We start from the raw sequence: 21723 nt of genomic DNA, 5'->3' as shown, positions 1-21723 counted from the left end.
GCCATTTCACACATGGTTGCCTCTCTTTCTTGCTCTCTTCTTTCTTTCAATGCATACAAGCACTGCATTGGGGCCTAAGTGTAATTGATACACATATGGAAGGGGAAGGAATGATCCCTGCCCTCATGGAGCTTATAGGCCAGAGCAGTGTCTTCCAAATAATCCTGATGATAAGCGGTGCATGAGAACTTGTTATAACATATTTCCAGACCCCTCCTTAAACTGAGTAGATTCTCCAGGGAAGGGTCCAAGAAACTGTAAATTTAATAAACACCCCAGGTGAGGGTTGTCACGAGAATTTTTATGAACTTTCCTGGTAGATTCCACTTCTTTAAGTCTGGGGTTGAATCCAGGACCTGACCATGATATTAAGGGAAGGAGAATGGCAGCAAATCATTTTAAGTGGGAATGAGATAATCATATTCACATCTGAGAAAGGGGTCACCCTCCCCCTGTGGATAATGGATTAGCAAGGGGGAAAATGAGAGCCCTGAGAGTAGTTAGGAAGCTATGGGGCTACTGAAGATGGAAATAATAGCAACCTGGACTAGAATAGTGGCAGTGGGACTTGAAATAGGTGAAAGGATTTGAGAAGCATTTAGGAAGAGAATCTACAGGACCTACTGATGGATTGATGTGGCGGCTGAAGGAGAAAGAAGCATCAAGATTGACTCCTCAATTTCTGGGCTCAGCCTTCTAAGCAGATGGAGAGGACTTTTGCTGGGATAGAAAGAGAAGAAGAAGAAAGGCTTTGGAGCATGGATAGGGTAAATCATGAGTTTAGCTTGAGAAAATTTGAGATTAAAGTGCCATAGATACATCTAAGTGGAGACGGATGTTCAGTATGAAGTTGTATATATGAATCCCTAGCTAAGGAGAGGCACTCGGGATGGATATTTTCATCTGGGAACCATCATACAAAAGAATCGTTGATAATATGACCGTGGATAAGATTTCCCAGTGAGTGTATATGGAGAGACATGAGAATGCCTGAGGCAAAGAGAACTCTGAGGAACATTTAAAAAGACAAGATGCTAAATGGAGACATAAACAAAGAAGGCATAATTAGAGAGGTAAGAGAAAAACCAGAAAAGTAAAAAGTCACTGAATCCAGAGAAAAACCTTGTTTCAAAGGAATGAAATGTCTAGCACTATGGAATGTTGCTGAGGGGTCAAATAAGATGAGTTGAAAAGTGTCCATTGGACTTAACAAATAGGTCACTGAAGACCTTGATGGGAACAGTTTCACTGACACAACCAAGGCAGATATCAGTGGGTAAAGCAGGAAGTGAGAAAGGGGAGGCGGTAAGCAGGGTTGCGGGGGATTTGGGGGGTACTGTTTCAGGAAGTTTATCTGTGGAGGGAAGGAGAGAATAATAAATAGAGGGATTGAGAGACTAAGGGTGGGAGAGACTTGAGCATGTTCAATGATATGAGGAGGAAAATGCAGAGAAGGAATATCTGTAGGTACCGAAGAAGGGGCACTGCTAAGAAAATAGTGTCTAGAAGGCTGGCAGGGAGAGAAAAGAGCATCTGGGGAGGAACTAGCCTTAGATGGAAGGTGGTACAGCTCTTCCTTTGAGGTAGGAGGACCTGGGGGAAGGAAAGGTAGGAGGAAGATGATGTACGTATAAGCTGTGGTGGGATTGGGCATAGAGTCATAGGTTTGAGGAGAATGGAGCACAGGAAAGGTGACTAACAAAACATAGCAGGGCCCTCTGGTGGCACTAAGGCTTGTTCAGGTCACTCCCCATGAAACAATAGGCCTGGTGGTGTGATTCTCCTCAGCAGCTCCAGCTCACTGAGTAGACTCAGAGAAGGTGAATAACTGGATTCGCACAGGGTGGATCATTTTACAGAGGAGTTTGATAGAAGAACAATGTATAAAGAAGTTGACGGTATTGGTAAGAGTGTGGCTGAGGTGATGAGGGAAGGGAGGAAAGACAAGACGTGACTGATGAGTGCAGAGTGAAAGAGAGAGAGACAGATAGAGAGGACTGGAGGCTCAATGAGGTTAAAGAACTGATGTGTGTATGTTTGAGTGTGGGGTATTATGAAGAAAGAACTGGAAAGAGAGGAGTCTGATCAGAAAGGAAGATGCCTGAACTTGTGATTCCACTGCTTTTCACCATGTTCTTAGTGGCCGTGAAGATGGGTGGCGGAAGTGGAGTTAAGAAGGTCATTTGAGAAGAAGCATATTAGTTAAGGCAATGGTTAGCTGCTATAAGAAAAAAACCTTCCAAAATCTCAATGGCTTGCCACAGCCAAAGTTGATTTTTCACTCCCATAATAGGCTGATGTGGGTATTCTTCATTGGCAGCTCATTTCCAGGTGGTGATTAGATAACCCATGGTCCTTTTGCCTTGTGTCTCTGATGTCTCCTATGAGTAGGTCCTAAGGCCACCCTGAGATTCTCCACTGTAGTCAGCAGAAGGCGGAAGAGGCCTGTGTATTATGTGTGAAAGGTTTTTGTTGCCCCAGCCAGAAGGTGGCCCATATATAGCTTATGCTCATATTCCATTGGCTGGAACTCAGTCACATGGCCACAGGCATGTTCTAGGGAGGCTGAGAAATGAGTGCCCAGGAAGAACATAGAGCAGGTTGGTTATCAAGCAGAAAACTCTGTGACAGAGAGTGGAGTGTTATGCAGTCACCATTTGGATGTGAAGACACCCGGGATGAAAGAAGGCTGAAGGTGGAAATAAAGCCCTATCTGGGTCAAACATACTTCAGTGACAGAGACAGCGAAGAGGTGGCTTTTAGAGACAGCAAAGTGGCAAGAGAGTAATGGCAAGAGGCCCAAAGGCACCAGGTGGTTTCATCTTCCCTGAGGGTGGAGGATGATGGTGTGGAGGTGACAGTATGAACCTCACAAGACAAAGCCCTTCTTCCAGACTCGAGGGACTTGGAGGATTGGCAGCTTCCACGAGCAGGGGAGGTGGGGGTGGCTAAAGCCTGTGGGGCAAGTAGCATCCTTCAGAGGGAGGCTGGTGTCAGGGCCAAGGAATAGAATCATTGGGGAAGTGGCTGAGGATACGGGGGATTTTGTTAACTGTGGATCAGGTTTGCAGAGGGCTGGGCAGAGAGGCAGGAAAGAAGTGTGAGGGAGAAGTCCAGAGCAGGATGGAAAGAAGAGAGATGACCAGAGGAAATCACATCTGAGTAGTGAGCCGGGATTCTTGGGGTGTGTAGCAAGGTGGATTTAGCTGGCCACAGTTGCCAAAAGAATTGATGTCTGCCATTCCTGGTGACCAGAAGCACTCAAGTCTCCTGGGTACAGCCTGGGAAGGTTACTCTTCCAACAGAATTCAAGAATCTGATAGGAGAGAAGATGTCAGTCCCTCTGGAAGAAGTCAGCAAAGTTGTGGCCTTGAATGGGAAGGGACAGAAGAGAGGTTCAGGGTTCAAGGCTGAGGCAACAGGAAACTGCCTGGAATGGAACTTGCCAAGGGGGATGGGAGGTGCAGGCCGGGGGTAGGAAAGTTCTCACACTCTGCTTAGAGGACTCCCCGTGAATGCCTGGCACAGGGCAGGCACACTGGTTGACTTAATTCCAGTGTAAAATCAGATCATTTGAGAGGAGTAGAAAGCTACCAAGCAATTGCTCTTTGTTGGTGGGTTAAGAGATGAGAAGGCTCTGAGAACACACTTGAGATATGAAAACTGCACATTCACGTCTCAAAAGCATAGTAGCAAGCAGATCACACTGGCTTGCTATATGATATGTGACGAGGTAGTTCGATTTGAGGAAAAAACATCTTGCTGTTTGTAGAGCCAAAGAAGTCAAAGCTGTAAAGACCATATGATCTGTGGCAGCAGTTTTTCTTTGAAAACAGGTTTTATAAGTAATCAGAGTAGGAGGCCTTATCGAGTAATGCATGAATCTTTCCAAATGTTGTTAACTGTCATGAAAGGATGCCAACTTTATTCTACGTTAGCTCTTATTCTGTTATCCTAATACAAGTGAAGGAATTATAGTAACAGTTATGATTAGTGGGATACTTTAAAATTCCACACACAAATGAAATATTTCCTTTTCCTACGTTTCACAGTGATATCCCCGATGTATACCAGATATCCAGTGAAATGCATGTGAACCACAAATTGCAGTAATAGGTAGAGAGAAGAGAGTTAGAGAGCAAGAAGAGAGACAATGTATCAAAATTTGTATTTCATAATGTGAATAATATTCCCTCATTTTTTTTTCTGATTTCTGAGCTTTTACCGAGTTTCTGGGGTGAATCATCCTGCCTTTTTCTTTTTTTCTTTTTCTTTTTTTTTTTTTTAAGTTCAGGATTACATGTGCAGATTTGTTACACAGGTAAATTCATATCATGGGGGTTTGTTGGACAGATTATTTTATCACACAGGTATTAAGCCTAGTACCTATTAGTTATTTTTCCTGATCCTCTCCCTCCTTCTGCCCTCCACCCTCCGATGGGCTCCAGTGTGTGTTGTTCCCCTCTGTGTGTCCATGTGTTCTCATCATTTAGCACCCACTTGTAAGTGAGAACATGCGGTATTTGGTTTTCTGTTCCTGTGTTAGTCTGCAGAGGGTAATGGCCTCCAGCTCTATCCATGTCCCTGCAAAGGACATGATCTCATTCTTTTTTATGGCTGTATGGTATTCCATGGTGTATATTTACCACATTTTCTTTATCCAGGCTATCACTGATGGGCATTTAGGTTGATTCCATATCTTTCCTATTGTGAATAGTGCTGCAGTGAACATACGTGTGCATGTGTCTTTATAATAGAATGAATTATATTCCTTTGTTTTCCCTCATTTTTTAAATAGTAGTGCTTATTGCACTGAGATGAGCAGAGTATGTTAAGAGATACCAGTAACTTATGGCTCCATTTTCATAATGCTGGTATCATTGATAGAGTTTGATCTGGAAGTAGTTTTATTATTTACCATTTACACACAAACATCAGAAAGAGGTGTGGATTTTATATGTGACTTTGTCTTTACTAATTAAAGGAATAAAAGGAACTTCAGAGTACCTCACTACTTTTGAACTAATTTATATAAATAACTGCCTACACTTTATAGTGAGGGTAGATTTGACCTTTAGGGAAAGATCTTTTCTGTAGGGCAAATGATTTTTGCCATTCCCTGGAGGATTTATTTAAGAAAGGTTTTCCTGTAATCAAGCCTCCCTGGGAAAGACAAAGACATTATTTCTAACAAATGCCAGTTCTCCTATCAACATTGTATGGTCTAAAATCCATGTGTAGGATGTGCTGTGATCCTTTTTTATGGTAGAGAGGCATCATGACTTGAATGGATAATTTCAGATTAGGCTGCACAAAAATTGTATGGAGACATCGTGATCTAAAAGGAGTTTTTCCTGTCATAAATTGTTTTGACAGTTCTACCATCCAGTGTATATCTCTCGATGTTGCAAAATGAAATTTATAAAAGAACATAGGCCCTTCTTTCTGACTTACCACATGACTAGAGATGTTTTGGGGAAGAGAGACCTTAACAAGGCTTGGAGGAAAGGCATCAACAAAATATTTATTATTCTCTCAACTTCCTTTCTTCAAAGTATTATAATTGAGGTCATTATAAATCTTTGCAAGCAACACTTTTCCCTGTATGCTATACCTGTGTATTAGTCAGGGTTCTCTTAGAGGGACAGAACTAATAGGATATATATCCATATATATCTCATATATATGATATATGTGATACATATCCATATATATCTCATATATATGATATATGTGATACATATCCGTATATATCATATATATGATATATGTGATACATATCCGTATATATCATATATATGATATATGTGATACATATCCGTATATATCATATATATGATATATGTGATACATATCCGTATATATCATATATATATGTGATACATATCCGTATATATCATATATATGATATATGTGATACATATCCGTATATATCATATATATGATATATGTGATACATATCCGTATATATCATATATATGATATATGTGATACATATCCGTATATATCATATATATGATATATGTGATACATATCCGTATATATCATATATATGATATATGTGATACATATCCGTATATATCATATATATGATATATGTGATACATATCCGTATATATCATATATATGATATATGTGATACATATGCGTATATATCATATATGATATATGTGATACATATGCGTATATATCATATATGATATATGTGATACATATCCTATATATATCATATATATGATATATATGTGATACATATCCTATATATATCATATATATATAGGATATGTATCACATATATATCATATATATATACATATCCTATATATATCCATATATATCCTATATAATATAGGATATATAATATGTATAAAGGGGAGTTTATTAAGTATTAACTTACACAATCACAGGGTTCCACAATAGACTGTCTGCAAGCTGAGGAGCAAGGACAGCCAGTCTGAGTCCCACAACTGAAGAACTTGGAGTCTGATGTTTGAGGGCAGGAAGCATCCAGCATGGGAGAAAGATGTAGGCTGGGAAGCTAGGCCTGTCTCTCCTCTTCACGTTTTTCTGCCTGCTTTATATTTGCTGGAAGCTGATTAGATTGTGCGCATCAGATTAAGGGTGGATCTACCTTCCCCAGCCCATTGACTCAAATGTTAATCTCTTTTGGCAACACCCTCACAGACACACCTAGGATCAATACTTTGTATCCCTCAATCCAGTCAAGTTGACACTCAGTACTAACCATCACAACCCACTACCAGAAGACATTATTACAAATAAAACAGCCTCTCACATCTCTTCAGAGAAGTTCCATGAAGCTGGTTCCAAATACAAATGAATAAATAATGTTTATCTAGGTCCTACAGATAATGCTAAAAAGAAAAAATTGATTAGTCCATCAATTCTGTTATGTACTGACACTAACACCCTCACATTTTTGAGGTTGACTTATTTTAAGAAAAAATGGTTTAGAAGATGCAAGGAAAAACAAAGAAAACCCCATTAATATGTATTGATTTTGTTGTGACATTAATTTGATAACCCTGCTATTGCATTTCGACAGTGGTGAAATAATTGTGTTAGTGTGACTTGGTGAAAACATTATACACATATAAATAAAGTTTATCAATTTCTATTTCAGAGTCAGAGAAGGATCTGGGATTTGAAAATCAACTGCAATGATGTTGACATGCATTAGAAATCAATTCTCAACCATGGCAATCCAAACTACTTATTCATGATAGCCAAAGAATAAATATAAATCCTGATCAAGTTATAAGAATCACCTTTTAAATCCTCCTGCCTTTCAAAGGACAGCATTTCTCTCTATTGAAGATAGATATTTGAAGTAATAAGGTTCAAGTGGTAGTACTTTTTTTAAGTACCTGCTTTAAGGCATCAAATTTAAATTCAGATTATTCCTGAAATTTATTTAAAATGTATATACATTAATGGCCCAGAAAGCTGTCAACTTACATTTCTTCAACTACTGAGTTTTGAGGCAGCAATCTTACTATGTTTATCTTTATATCCCTGGTTCCATGCATAGTGTTGTGCACATAGCAGGTCTTCTATAAATATTTGTTGGAGATAGAGTAAGTGAATAGCTGAATGAGGCTTTAGGGTTAGGAGATCTACACAGTAGGTATTCTGTAAAGGTTTGTTGGAGATAGAGTAAGTGAATAGCTGAATGAGTCTTTAGGGTTAGGAGAAAGTTTGTACTATGTCATTTCCCTTCCATTATGATTCAACCTGAAGCATTCTGCAGCCTCTTTGGTCAGATGCAATTGATTTTCACATTTATATTCTGGTGTGGATGCAGCCCTGGGCTTTTAAATTTCTTCAATGGGAGGGATATTAGCACACATCACATCATATTACGGTTTGTTGGGTGTATTTATCTCTCCTAGAAGATTCTGAACTCCATACCTTTTCCAGTTTTACATTCCTGGTGGCTAACATGGCATGTGATGTATGGTAGATCTTCAACAAATATTCCATGAATTAACTGGAAGCCTTGTGGGATTGCATCCTAGTCTTCTGTAGCTTGACCTTGGGCAAATCACTGCACCCCTACGGGTCACAGTTTCCTCATCCATAAAGTGAACACTTTTAGCATTCTGTGACTCCTGCTTAACAGACTAGAAAGTAATACTTGGCTGCACAGTAGTAAAAACTGGGTAACTTATGGGAAATTTTCTCCTGTGCAAACTTTATTAGGAAGAGGAAGGGGAAAGGAACTAGCATTTATTATATGACTTAAGTGATCAACTGTGCAGTCACTTTTTGAGATAGAATGTTATATTTCTATTGTAATAACATTATTTTATAGGTGAAATATATTATGTATTATTTTATAGATACGAAAAATTGGCTTCAGAGAGGTATACAACTTGCCTAAGATCACATAGTTAGTGAATGGTTGGGCCAGGATTCAAATCCAGTTCTGCTGACTTCAAAGCCAATATATTTTCCTTTATGCATATATGTTCTACCTGCTTAAATTTTGATTTTAAAAAATGAAAAAAAGAAACCAGGCCAGGTGTGGTGGCTCATGTCTATAATCCCAGCACTCTGGGGGGCTGAAACAAGCAGATCACTTGAGGTTAGGAGCTCAAGACCAGCCTGGCCAACATGGTGAAACCCCATCTCAACTAAAAATACAAAAAGTTAGCCAAATGTGGTGATAGGCACCTGTAATCCCAGATACTTAGGAGGCTAAGGCAGGAGAATTGCTGGAACCTGGGAGGCAGAGGCTGCAGTAAGGCTGGATTGCACTACTGCATTCCAGTCTGGACAACAGTGCAACAGTGTGAGATGCCATCTCAAAAAAAAAAAAAAAAAAAAAAAAAAGGGAACCAGTTTGCACTGAAGGTGGGATAGATCTTTTCATCTTGTGTTTCTTCCTTTTACAATTTGAGTCAAGCAAAAATATGAGTGATTCTTGCTGAAATTGTATTTCCCAATTTTATTTCATCTGCTTAAGTTCTATGAAAGAAGTAGAAACTGAGGGCATATCAAAATAAGGGAAAGAGGCTGTGGGGCAAATCAGAAGCAAGATGGCTCCATCAAGGGGACAGTAACATGAGAAGGACTGGAGGCAAGACGAGAAAGTGACAGGAAAGGCCTGGTGGGGGCGGAGGGAGGACAAAGGACATTTGCCTGATAAGAGCTAAAGGAACAGGTTATGTGAAAATAAACATATTCAGGATTGATATAGGAAGTAACAAGTTTGTGTGGTTTTATAGGAAAAGTTCCATAAGGATCTCTGTATCCCATGTTAGATGGCTAGATGTCACAGCATATACCATGATGGGCTCAGGCCACTGCAATAGAATTTATATCTCTGATCTGATACCACAGTTTGTTTGTTTGTTTTTAGTGATAGGATCTCACTCTGTTACCCAGGCTGGAGTGCAGTGGCATGATCATAGCTCACTGTAGCCTCGAACTCCTGGGCTCCAGCAATCCTCCTGCCTTAGCCTCTCAAGTAACTAGGACTACAGGTGTGCACCACACCTGGCTAATTTTCTAAAAAAATATTTTTTTCATAGAGACAAGGTCCTGCTACATTGCCCAGGCTGATCTCAAACTTTTGGCCTCAAGCAATCCTCTCACCACATCTTCCAAAGGCACTGGGATTACAGGCATGAGCCACCATGCCTGGCTTCTCAAAGTTTTAAGGACTATTCTTTAAACTTTTCACTGCTTGATTTTGCTTTAGTGGGTTTACTTTCAACACAACATTTTTACCTGTTGTAGAATTACCAATGCCAGAGATCTATTTGTTAGTGAGATCAAACTGCTCTCACACAATCATAGGCAAAGTGTGGGATGTATTTGTAATCTCTATAGGAAATTTGAAGAAAGTTGATAGTATCTTTCCTAGGAAATAGAAATGGCTGTCTGTAATGCCCAATTTTCTTTTCAATGCCTTAGGTTTTCTCAAAAGTTACTCACTAGTTCACTATATTCGGGTTCTAAAAGAGGTTTTATTCCAATAGAAGTTTTAAAAATCTAAATTTGTTGGGAAGAATGGGTGAGAGAAGCTCCTATAAAGTGTGTATGTTCAAGAAGCCAGGTGGCTGAGGGTCAGCTAGCTAACATTGGTAAGTGACGACTGGCTCAGCCTGGGACAAACCAAACTAAGCTAGAGAAATTATTATTATTATTATTACTATTATTATTATTATTATTATTAGATGGAGTCTCGCTCTGTCGCCCAGGCTGGAGTGCAGTGGCGCAATCTCGGCTCACTGCAAGCTCTGCCTCCTGGGTTCATGCCATTCTCCTGCCTCAGCCTCCCGAGTAGCTGGGACCACAGGCGCCCGCCACCATGCCCAGCTAATTTTTTGTATTTTTAGTAGAGGCAGGGTTTCACCGTGTTAGCCAGGATGGTCTCGATCTCCTGACCTCATGATCCACCCGCCTCGGCCTCCCAAAATGCTGGGATTACAGGTGTGAGCCACCGCACCTGGCCAAGAAATTATTATTTTTTTACACTTTACAAAGGAACATTCATTATGAAGATGAAGCTTGTCCAACCAGTGGCCTGTAGGCCACACATGGCCCAGGACAGCAGCTTTGAATGCAGCCCAACACAAATTTGTAAACTTTCTCAAAACATTATGGGAATTTTTTTGCAAATTTTTTTTTAGCTCATCAGTTGTCATTAGTGTTAGCGTATTATATGTATGGCCCAAGACAATTCTTCTTCTTCCAATGTGGCCCAGGGAAGCCAAAAATTTGGACACCCTGTTGTAGATTGTGGTTTCTAACACCATTCTCCAATAAAAGGAACCAGGGCTCCTTGGAGAAATGGGTGATTCTAAGACTGGGGCAGGAATTTTACAAGTTGAGCCTAAAGCATCTTCTAGTGCCAGGAAGTAAGGAAGTTCTCAAACAAAGAAACCAAACCAGACCATTGTTAAGGTACATCAAAGGGACACTGGAGCCAACTGAAAGGGCTCCCAATGAGCAAATCTGGAATGATTTGAGCACATAAAGAAGGTAGCATTGGATTATAACCTGAATTACAAAATAAATATGCATGAGTTCATACTGATAAAAATAATTAAAAAAACAAAAAGACAAATCTCTTTTACAGAAGAATTTCAAATAATTTATGCTTTACTTGGCCTTCAAGAAGGAAAAACATAATACCCCACTCTTTAAGTCTGGGCTTCGCAGAGTGACTTCCTTCCAAAGAGCAAAGTATGGAAAAGGGATGGCAGGAGAAGAGTAACTTTACAGTGGAAAACTTGACAAACACCACCTCAGCGTTGTATCATGTACTACAAAGGGTTGTAGTACATGGCCTTGATATGACTTAAGGAAAATGGGACTCTACCCCTGCAGTTTTTCTCCCCAAAATCCATAGTCAGTACAATCATGAGAAGAACATCAGACAAATCCCAATACAAAGCAACCTACAAAATACCTGACCAGTACTCTTCAAAGCTGTCAAGGACATAAAAAACAATAAAAGTCCAAGAAACTGCAACAGTGTAGAGGAGTCCAAGGAGACATGACAACTAAATTAAGTGTGGCATTTTGGATGAAATGTAGAACAGAAAAAACTTTGATTAAAAACTAAGGAAATCCAACTATGCTATAAACTTTAATTGATTATCATGCAGCTGGCTGGGCATGGTGGCTCATGCCTGTAATCCCAGCACTTTGGGAGGCCGAGACAGGAGGATAGATTAAACCCATGAATTCAAGACCAGCCTGGGTAACATAGTGAGACCTCTATCTCAAAAAAAATAACGTATCAATACTGGTTAATTAACAAGTGTACCATACTAATATAAGATGTTAATAATAGGGGAAATTAGTAAGTGGGAAAACACAAACCATCGGTGTTTTTTTTCTAAGAGGTTGTGGGATTAACAATGGGATGAGGAGGAAATTAATGCTAAAAGGATCTTTCACATTTTATTTAGCATAATTTCATTCTGTTTGAAATCTCTTATGTTGAAAATCTTTACAATTTACGTGATTAAGAAAGTAAATCAACATATAAATTTTCTAGATTTGTTCAGAAGTATTTGACAGATATCTTCAGAAATAATCTGAAGATATGAGATATTTTCCCAGTCATAAGGAGGCAAGACACATTTGTCATGAACTGCAACCAAATCTGGGGCATTACTAACATGGAATATTTGTGGAATGTCCACGAGGTCTCAGTGCCTTGTATGGGTGTGGTGGCTAGTCCTCAAATATGGCTCCCATCAGTTTCTCCCCTCCCTGAATGTGCATGCTTCTCCTCACATCAAGAGGTGGAACTTATTTGCCCTCCTCTTGAATCTGGACTGCCTTTATCACTGACTTTAACCCACAGAAGACTGTAGAAGTAACATTCTGAAATTCCAAAAAAAAAAAAAAAAAAAAAAAAAGGCTTTAGAGGGAGCAGCAGATTCTACTTCCCATCTGGTGGGAACAAGCCTTCAAGCTGGAAGAAGCCCAAGCCACATGGGGAGGGCATTTGGAGTAGAAATGATGCTCCTTGGGTGAGCTACCAGGCACCAGCCAGCACCAACAGCCAGCCATGTGAGTGAGCTAGCTTCCTAGTTGATCCTCCGGATGGAATGCACCCCTGGCTGACATCACATGGAGCAGAAGAATCATTCAGCTGAGCCCAGTCAACCCACAATATCATGAGTGATAATAAAATGTTGTCTCAAGCCACTATGTTTTGGTTTAGTTTTACATACAATAATAGAACTGAAACAATGGGCATAATATTTTACTCCATGTAGTAGACTGAATTGTGATCCCCTCAAGTTCATGTATTGAAGTCCTAACTCCCAGAGTGTTAGAAGGTGACTATATTTGGAGATAGAGCCTTTAAAGAAGTAATTAAGGTTAAATGAGGTTATAAGGATAGGGCCCTACTTATAAAAAGAGGGAGAGATACCAGGGATATGCATGCATAGAGAAAGGGTCCAGTGAGGACACAGTGGGAAGGCAGCTATCTGCAAGCCAGGAGAAGAGGCCTCAGCAGAAACCAAACCTGACAGCACCTTGATCTTGGACTTTTAGCATCCAGAACTGTGAGACAATAAATTTCTGTTGTTTAAACCATCCAATTTGCAGTATTTTGTTGTGGCAGCCCTAGTAAACTAATATTAGGCTGGTGCAAAAGTAACTGTGGGTTTTGCCATTACTTTTATTGATCTTAATCAATTAATCATTACTTTTAATGATTTTAACATATTCCATAGAGTTCATTTTACATAAGTATATCATTCTTATTAGAGGTCTCACTAGTACTTTGTATATGGTTGGAGGTTGGGTAGATTAAAGGGGAAGAGAAAGTAATGATTACTATCCACCTTTTACAAACGAGGAGCCAGAGTCATGAGCAGAGGCATTCTAGCCCCAAATCCAATGGCTTTTCTTCTACACGACATTGCTAACTACTAAGGATTCTCTGTTGTTTGGGTTGGGTCACTCTTCTGCCTAGAAGAGATGAGGAAGAGTGAGAGTTTAGCAACCCAGCAGGCCTTGCCTGTGGAACCACGTCTGTGGATTTGAGTTGAATATCTTCCTCCATGCTTGGGAGAAATGTACAGTGGCTGAAAAAGATTCTAGTTGTTTCCCACGGACAAAACTTTAGATGATTTAGAAGCTTGAAATGCCCTTCCTTTCTCCTCTTTCTCCTTCCTTCTTTCCTTCCTTCCTTCCTGCCTGCCTTCCTTCCTCCCTTCTTCTTTCCTTCCTTTTCTTTTTTGGTTTAATAATATTTACCATAAAAAACTTGAGTATTAAAGTGTTTCAAGCAAAAAAAGAAAAATTTTGCCCCTTTTGTCCTTACCATACATCTATTCCAACCCTTTAGAAGTAGTAGTCTGAAGAGTATTTAGGGGTGTGTGTGTGCGTGTGTGTGTACGTGTATGTGTATGTGTACATGTTTGTACGTGTATGCACACACACGCACTTGCTTCCAGGCCTCTAGTAATGTTCCTTTCCTTGGGAATGGCCCAATATACACAGAGAGAGATCTCTGGAGACTCTGAAAAATATTCTGTATATTTCCTACCATTCTTAAACATGCTGATTGATCCAGAAATAGACAAATGACCCAAGTCAAGACAATCAGATTCTCTCTCCAATAGAGTATCAGAGGGACTGGGAGTTAGATGCTGAGCCACTTCAATGGTAGTGCTCTGAAGAGAAGATCTGTGTAATGCTGCCACTGAGGCCTAGATGTTGCCCTGGGTCTTTCCCTTTCCTTTCCTTTCCTAAATCTTGATAGTCCAATATTTGCCATTAATTTATGAGCTATCTCAGTACTCATCCAAAAAACAATTGTACTTTTTGCTGAAGCTAATCAAAACTAGTTTTTCTCTCTTGCAATCACAAAGTCTTAATGTATATACACATAAACATTGAATGTTCCTAGAATAGGATCATAGAATTTATGTTCTCAAATTTCTTTTTCCCCATTGTACTATGTATCATAGATATAATTCTACACCAGTGCATAATAGATTTACTCTATTATTTTTAGGAACTGTACAGTCTTTTGTGTATGTATGTACTATAATAACACATTTATCTAGCCTGTTTTCATAGGTTATTTCCAGTTATTGTCATGAAAAACAATGCTGAGTGCAGAAAGGGGTTATGGGAAGCTGGAGAAGACATGACTCCTTTCTGCTGTACTACTAACTCCAATCATTCTGCCTGTCCTGAGACAAATAGCTTTATGAGGCTCTAGATACCTAGCCTCTTTATGAGGCTCTGTAGAAGTTCCAGCAAAGAGAATTTTGTACTCTGTGGACTGGGGAAGCCAGCTGGAGAATCCCTACTACCCACAGTCCCCACCCCTGGGAGCTTTGCATAAAGCAAGGAATCTTGTGAAAACCTTCGTCTCGGAGATCAGTGGCCCTCAATCCCACATGAGTGTGCCACGTCTCCCTGGCTCCTGGGAGACCTAGAGGAAGTTGGCCCAGTGGGCAGAGTTCTCTCTGACCCCAAGACTGGGAGAGTACAGGATGGGAGTACAGGTGACCCCAAGGGGCCTGCAGCCTGCTGGCTTCTTCACTGCAGCCTCTCGGGAGAAAGAGCTGCACCATCTTCCAACACCTGTGGGAATGCTGTCTTGAAAACACTGCAGCAGCCAGTCATGAGCCAAGGAAGCAGACAAGAGCAACGAACACAGGCGTAAGATGGTCTGACAAAGAAAGGAAGACCACTCAGGTCAACCAGAGCACATGCCCAGTAAAATCAAACTGAGGAGACACATAAAAAATTGATCAAAGAAGGAGTACTCAAGGAGACGTAAGTAATCAGACACACACACACACACACACACACAAACACACTCTCTCTCTCTCTTTCTCTCTTTCTCTCTTTCTACAGCTAAAAACATGATTTTCCATCTAAACAATTCAGTAGATAAATTGAAGGAGATTTACTAATTGTCTGGTAAATCAAATTGGAGAATCATCTCAAAATATAGATAAAAAATTAAAGAGAAGAAAATCCTTAGGGAAGGGGTAAAAGACTTGGAGGGTGCATCAAGGGTATCAAACTAACAAATAATAGAAGTTCCAGAGGAGCTAAAGGAACAGATGGAGGAGAGGCAATAATCAAACAAATTAGAAGAACATTTCCCTGCAATGAAGAAAAATCTGAGTCTGCAAATTGAAAGGGCTCACCAAGCTCCAGGAATGATTGATGAGAAAACATACACATTTAGGCATGCTAAAATTCTTGAATTCTAAAGATAAAGAGAAAATCTTACATGCTTCTAGAACAGAGGGAAAAACACTACCTACAAAAGAAAAAGAATAATATTCATATTAGCCATATAGATGACTAACAGAAAGAGCAGCAGCCCAAGAACCCTATGCTTGCCAAGCTCTCATTCATCCTACTGAGCCGGCAAAGCTGTTTATGGACATGCCAGAATTCAGAGTGCATATATTTCATGTAACCCACAACCCCCAGTATGGCATAAAACAGCATTTCTCAACTTTCATGTGCATTTAATCACCTGAGGATCTTGTTAAAATGCAGATTCCAATTCAGCAGGTCTAGGTCGAAGATCAGAGATCCTGCATTTCTAATAAATTCCCAGGTGCTGTCCTTGCTCCTGGTGGATGGACCACTGGCATGGACTCTCAGGGTGATCCTTTGGGTTCCAATCTTGGCTCTACCTCTTCCTGGACATGTGAACTTGTTCTTTAAGTTTTCTATGCTTCAGTTTCTTCATCTGTAAAGTGCTTCAGCTTCTTCATTTGCCTCACAGAGTTGTAAAGATTAAATAACACATGTAAACTTCAACTGTGCCTGGCACAAAGTAAGGATTCGATAAATATTGGCTGTTAACCTAATGGTAGACTCTCTGGGAATTTGTAATATAGGTGTTAAACAATAAGGGGTTTTAGAACAGAAGCAGCACACTGCAAAGGCAATTGTACTATTGTAAATCAAAGTATTAAATGATCTCTGCAAATCTCAGACAATGAGGAGGGGAGAGGGGCTGGGCACCAGTGCTGCCGAGGCCTCATCTGAGAAATACTGAGGGGAGAGGGAGGAAACAAATGTATTCAGAGCTATTTTAGAATTCATCTAGTGGGAATAATTACTGGCTTATTTTCAGAGAGTAAAGAAAAATGTCTATGAGCATAGGAGTTGAGAAGGTGTCTGTTGACAGGATGTAAAAGAATACTAGAATTTCCGTATTACCACAAGAAAATAAAACGGACTGAACAGAAAATTTGTCAAACCAGCAAGAAAAGCTAAAGAGTAAAGTCAAATATTAATCTTCAGAATCTTGCAAGAAAATCTAAGAAATTGAAAGTCTACTCTAGGGTCAAAGGAGACCTTCTTGACTAATCTTGATAACACAGACACTGCGCCCACCCCCTAGGCCTATTTGACTACATAAAAATGGCAAATTGGGGAAAATATTCATAAACTTATATAATAATGAGAGAGATTGGTTTGCTGATCACTAAATATATTTCTTTTCCTCAAGAGACGCACTCCTTTTTCCCCCATCACATTTTTATAGCTTTATTGATGTACAATCAATATACAACAAACAACACATATTTAAATTGTACAATTTGATGAGTGTTGACATATAACACACCTATGAAACCATTACCACAATCAAGATAAAGAACATAACTATCAACCCCCAAAGGTTTCTTGGTGCCCCTGTGTAATCCATTCTTCTCTCTCCACCCCATCCCCATGGGGCTCACATATAGATTACACTTTTTCACCTTCCCATAGGCTATGGTCAAGCATCTAGGTGCTGCGTAAAGGAATGTGAGTGGAAGTAAGAGCATTCCTCCAGATCTGGCCCAAGAAACCTTTCTGTATTCCCTTATGTGCTGGCTGCATGATGACAGCCCAAGGTGAACTAAGGAGCCACTGTTGAAGATGGCAGAGCCCCCAACAGCCTGGGTCTTTGAACAACTGGGTAGAACAGAGTATCCCTATCTCATTGTCAATAAACCTCTATTCTGTTAAATCACTGAGATTTTGGGTATTTGTTATGGCAATGTAGTACTACCTTAGCTAATACAATAATAGTCACAGAGCTCTTACAAATGGATAAGAAATGATCAAACAACCCAATGGAAAAAGATTAAGAAGAGTCGACTCATAGAAGAGCAAATCCAAATTATAAATACATGAAGCATATGAAAAATGCTCACATACTAGTAAGTATGAAAATTCAGTAAAGTAACATAGACTAGTATCCATTAAAGAGACTAACAAGACTTATTGGCAGGGGTAAAAGGGAGAGGATACTCAAACATTGATAATGAAAATGTGAGTTGCCACAGACTTTTTGAAAAATTAATCTGGCAATATATAGTAAAATGAAAAATATAAATACTCTGCTTTAGTAATTCTACTCCTGGAAACCTAACCCATGGAAATAAAGGATAAAGGATAAAAAATATCTTTGCAAGAGAATGTTTACTACAGATGTGTGCACAACAAAAACAATTAAAACACAGCTGGAAACAAAAGGAATACATATTAGTAAAGGAATCGTTGAATAAATGGTAAAATATCCTCTTCAAGGAAAGTTATGCTGCAAATTTGAAAAAAATAACTAGAATTAAATCAGATAACAAGGATTTCCATGAAGTTTTGTTGAATAAGGAAAGGAAAATGCAGAAAAGTACATATAACACAAATGCATTTCCATTTAACAATGACCAAAACCTTCCAGTATATATATGTGTATATGCATATGCATATGTGTTCATGTATATGTGTTTGTGTGTGTGTGTATTTAAGAGTAACAGAAGACATTAAAACATGATTTTACCTAGTATGGTTGGGGGCAGGTAAAGTGGGATGAATTTTGGTTCCTTATAATGTCTACATCCAAATCCCCAGGACCTGTGATATTATATTGCAAAAGGGACTTTGCAGTGTGATTATGTTAAGGATCTCAAATAAGGGGATCACCCTGAATTATCCAGGAGGCCCAGAACTGTAAGAAAATTAATTTCTGTTTTAAGCCACTACATTTGTGGCAGCTTTTTACAGCATCAAAAGGAACACGGGTGATATTGGTAGAGGATGTGTTAGGCAAAAATCCAAGATGACTCTCTAACCTTGTACAATCCTCACCCCTTGAGTGTGGGTGGAACTTGTGAATATGATGAGATATCATGCCTGTGATTATCTTATGTGGCAACAGTACATTTTTGCAGATGTAATTAAGGTTTGACTTTGAGATCATCAAAAGGGAGATTATCCTGAGTGAAGTGATCCCTGAGATCAGATCTGAGAAGTGGCAGAGATTTTTACTCCTGCTGGCATTGAAGAAGCTAGTCACCATGAGTTCTCCAGCCACTAGGGAGTGAATTCTGCCAATGATCACATGAGTTTGGAGAGGAACCCCGAGCCTCGGATGAGCCTGCAGCCTTGTGAGACCCTGAGCAGACGACATAGCTAAGCTATGCCCAGACACCTGACCCAAGGAAACTCTGAGATAATAAATAGATATTGTTTTCAGCTCCTGAGCTAATAAAGAGAGTGAAAAGATAAAACAATGGGAAGATCAGGGGAGGAAAGGAACCACAGCACTAAAAAATAAGATTAATTATAGTTATATAAGACTGTATAGATGTGTATGAAGTAAAAATAAATATTTTAAAAGTGAAAAAGAAATCTAATATACATTTGAAAATCGAAAGAACAATTGTAGACTGAATTTAGAAGACTTTGGAGGAGTTGTGTATGAGAAAGAGAAGGTAAAGGTATTCATGCTGCTGTAATATGCGATATGGGGAAAGACAGAAGGGGAAAGGATTTTCAGAAGTTTAACTGCGGGTCGTAAGTAGAATTCCCTTTGGTGCATATTTTGGAGGTTTCAGTGGAGTTTTCATCGTATTCAATGATTTGGGGATTCACTGGTATTTCTTTTGGATATAAGACAATGCTGTGACTGCCCAGGAAGTAGCTCTTTATTCTACAGATGATACGTGGAGCCATCTTATGAAAGTGTACGATAGGATAGAGTCTCTTTTTTTTTTTTTTTTTTTTTTTTTGAGACGGAGTCTCACTCTGTTGCCCAGGCTGGAGTGCAGTGGCGCAATCTGGGCTCACTGCAACCTCCGACTCCCAAGTTCAAGCGATTCTCCTGCCTCAGCATCCCAGTAGCTGGGACTACAGGCGCCCGCCACCGCGCCCCGCTAATTGTTTTTTGTATTTTTAGTAGAGACGGGGTTTCACTGTGTTAGCCAGGATGGTCTCTATCTCCTGACCTCTTGATCCGCCCGCCTCGGCCTCCCAAAGTGTTGGAATTACAGGCGTGAGCCTCTGCGCCCGGCCGGATAGATTCTTACAAGTAGAACTGCAGAGTCCAAGAATATGTGCATGAAATTTTGATTAAATCTTTATATTTTCAATCCTGGTCTTCATAAAAAGCCTGTACCAATCTATAGTCCCCTTTACATAGGGAATGAGAGAGCCCATTTTCCTATGGCTTGCTGCAGTATTATAAATATTTATAATATTGTTTATTATAAATATTTATAATATTGTTTATTATAAATATTTATAATATTGTTTATTATAAATATTAAAGATTTTTGCCTATAAGGCAAAAAAAATGGTAGGAATACATTTTTCTGATAAGCACTAGCCATTTGTACTATTTCTCTAAATTGCCTGTTCATAGCCTTCCAGCCTGAAATGATTGTTGTCAAACTAAAGGCAAATCATCCACTGTGGGACACAGCAATAGAAAAACCTTCCCCTTCCAGCAGTATCACCGTGGAGCAGTGAAGGACTAAGTATCACATCATCTAAGCTATTCTGTTACTCTCAGAAAACTGCTTTGGGAAAAAATTGTGGTGAGTAAAACAGTAAAAATATTCCTGCCTACTAATGTATGTGATGCAACACAAATGAATCATTAAAATGATTGTAAGAATAGCTCTCATTTAAATATATAAAAGTCAGCAGGGAATTTTTTTCAGGGTTTGCTACAATAATCTACATTGACTTAATGTCTTGTCTCTTGCAAGGTTCTAAAAGCTTTGCCAAATTTATCTTGTTCGCCTGCCTTGCTCTGCTAACTTTAAAAGGAGCTGGATCTACAGTGTCGAAACTTCATAGGGTAATATTTAGTTACCTTTTTCTTAAGAGTCACTGGATAAACCAACATGGATAGCTCGTTCACTCATTCAAAAAATATTTAGCACTGATTATGCACTAGGCATCCTGTAAGATTGAGGACACAGTGTTGGACATAAATGACATACATCCTGCCTTCATGGATTTACAATTTACTGGGAGAAGTCAGTTAGGTAAACAGACCATTATTATATGGTGTAACAGTTGAGGAAGTTCATTAAAACCTGAAAGATAATTGGAGGTGTCTGGTTTGGGGTGGCTACAGGGAAGCATGCTCCAAGCAGAGGAAACCACATGCCTTTTATTAAAGAATTATGACATGATCACATAATATTTCCTAAGCATGCACATCCTGGCATGAAATCAGTGACAAATTCTTGTGGACATTTTAAGAACCTCAATATAAAAGTCTCAGGATTGTTTTCAAAGTTTCTATTTCACCAGAATCTCTGCCCTGTCAGCCAGAAAAGCATTTTACTAGGGCAGCTGGAAGTTCTTGCCTGCCCTATAATCATTCATTTGACATTTATAAAGCATCTTCTCCATGCCTGTTTATGTGCTGGACATTGTGAATACCTAGCTGAATCAGACACCATTGCTGCCCTCAAGGGTCAATAGTCTCATTAGCAAGTAGGGAGGAGATAGACAAATAAATAACTATAATTCAACATAAGTACTATAGAAGAGGAGGTATATATATTATGAGGTGAGAATAAAAGGACAGAATGAACTCACTCCTCCAGGGAGTTAGGAAAGAACTCACAGATCTTGATGAGTAGCTCTCTACCGGGACATCAAATTGGGAAAGGGCTTGTGTTTAGTTTTTTGACAGAAGGGACACAAAGGCTGAAAAATGAAAAATGTGTGCAGGAAAAGTTAACAATATGGCTGTGGCTGGAGAATAAGGTGCATGGTAGGCAGTAGAGAGAAACAGAACGATAAGCAGTAACCTCTTGGTAAGCATCCTGACTGGGTTTGTGATGATGGAGCAATAATGTTCTGTTATCACCAAGAGGGGATGGTTAATGTGTTACTCAGGAAGCGACATGGCAACCAGGCATCTATGCAAAGGGCACTTATTTTCAG

This window comes from Pan troglodytes, chromosome 2 (assembly GCF_028858775.2).
Source record: "Pan troglodytes isolate AG18354 chromosome 2, NHGRI_mPanTro3-v2.0_pri, whole genome shotgun sequence".
NCBI classification, from domain to species: domain Eukaryota; kingdom Metazoa; phylum Chordata; class Mammalia; order Primates; family Hominidae; genus Pan; species Pan troglodytes.
Note: the sequence above shows the minus strand (reverse complement) of the source record.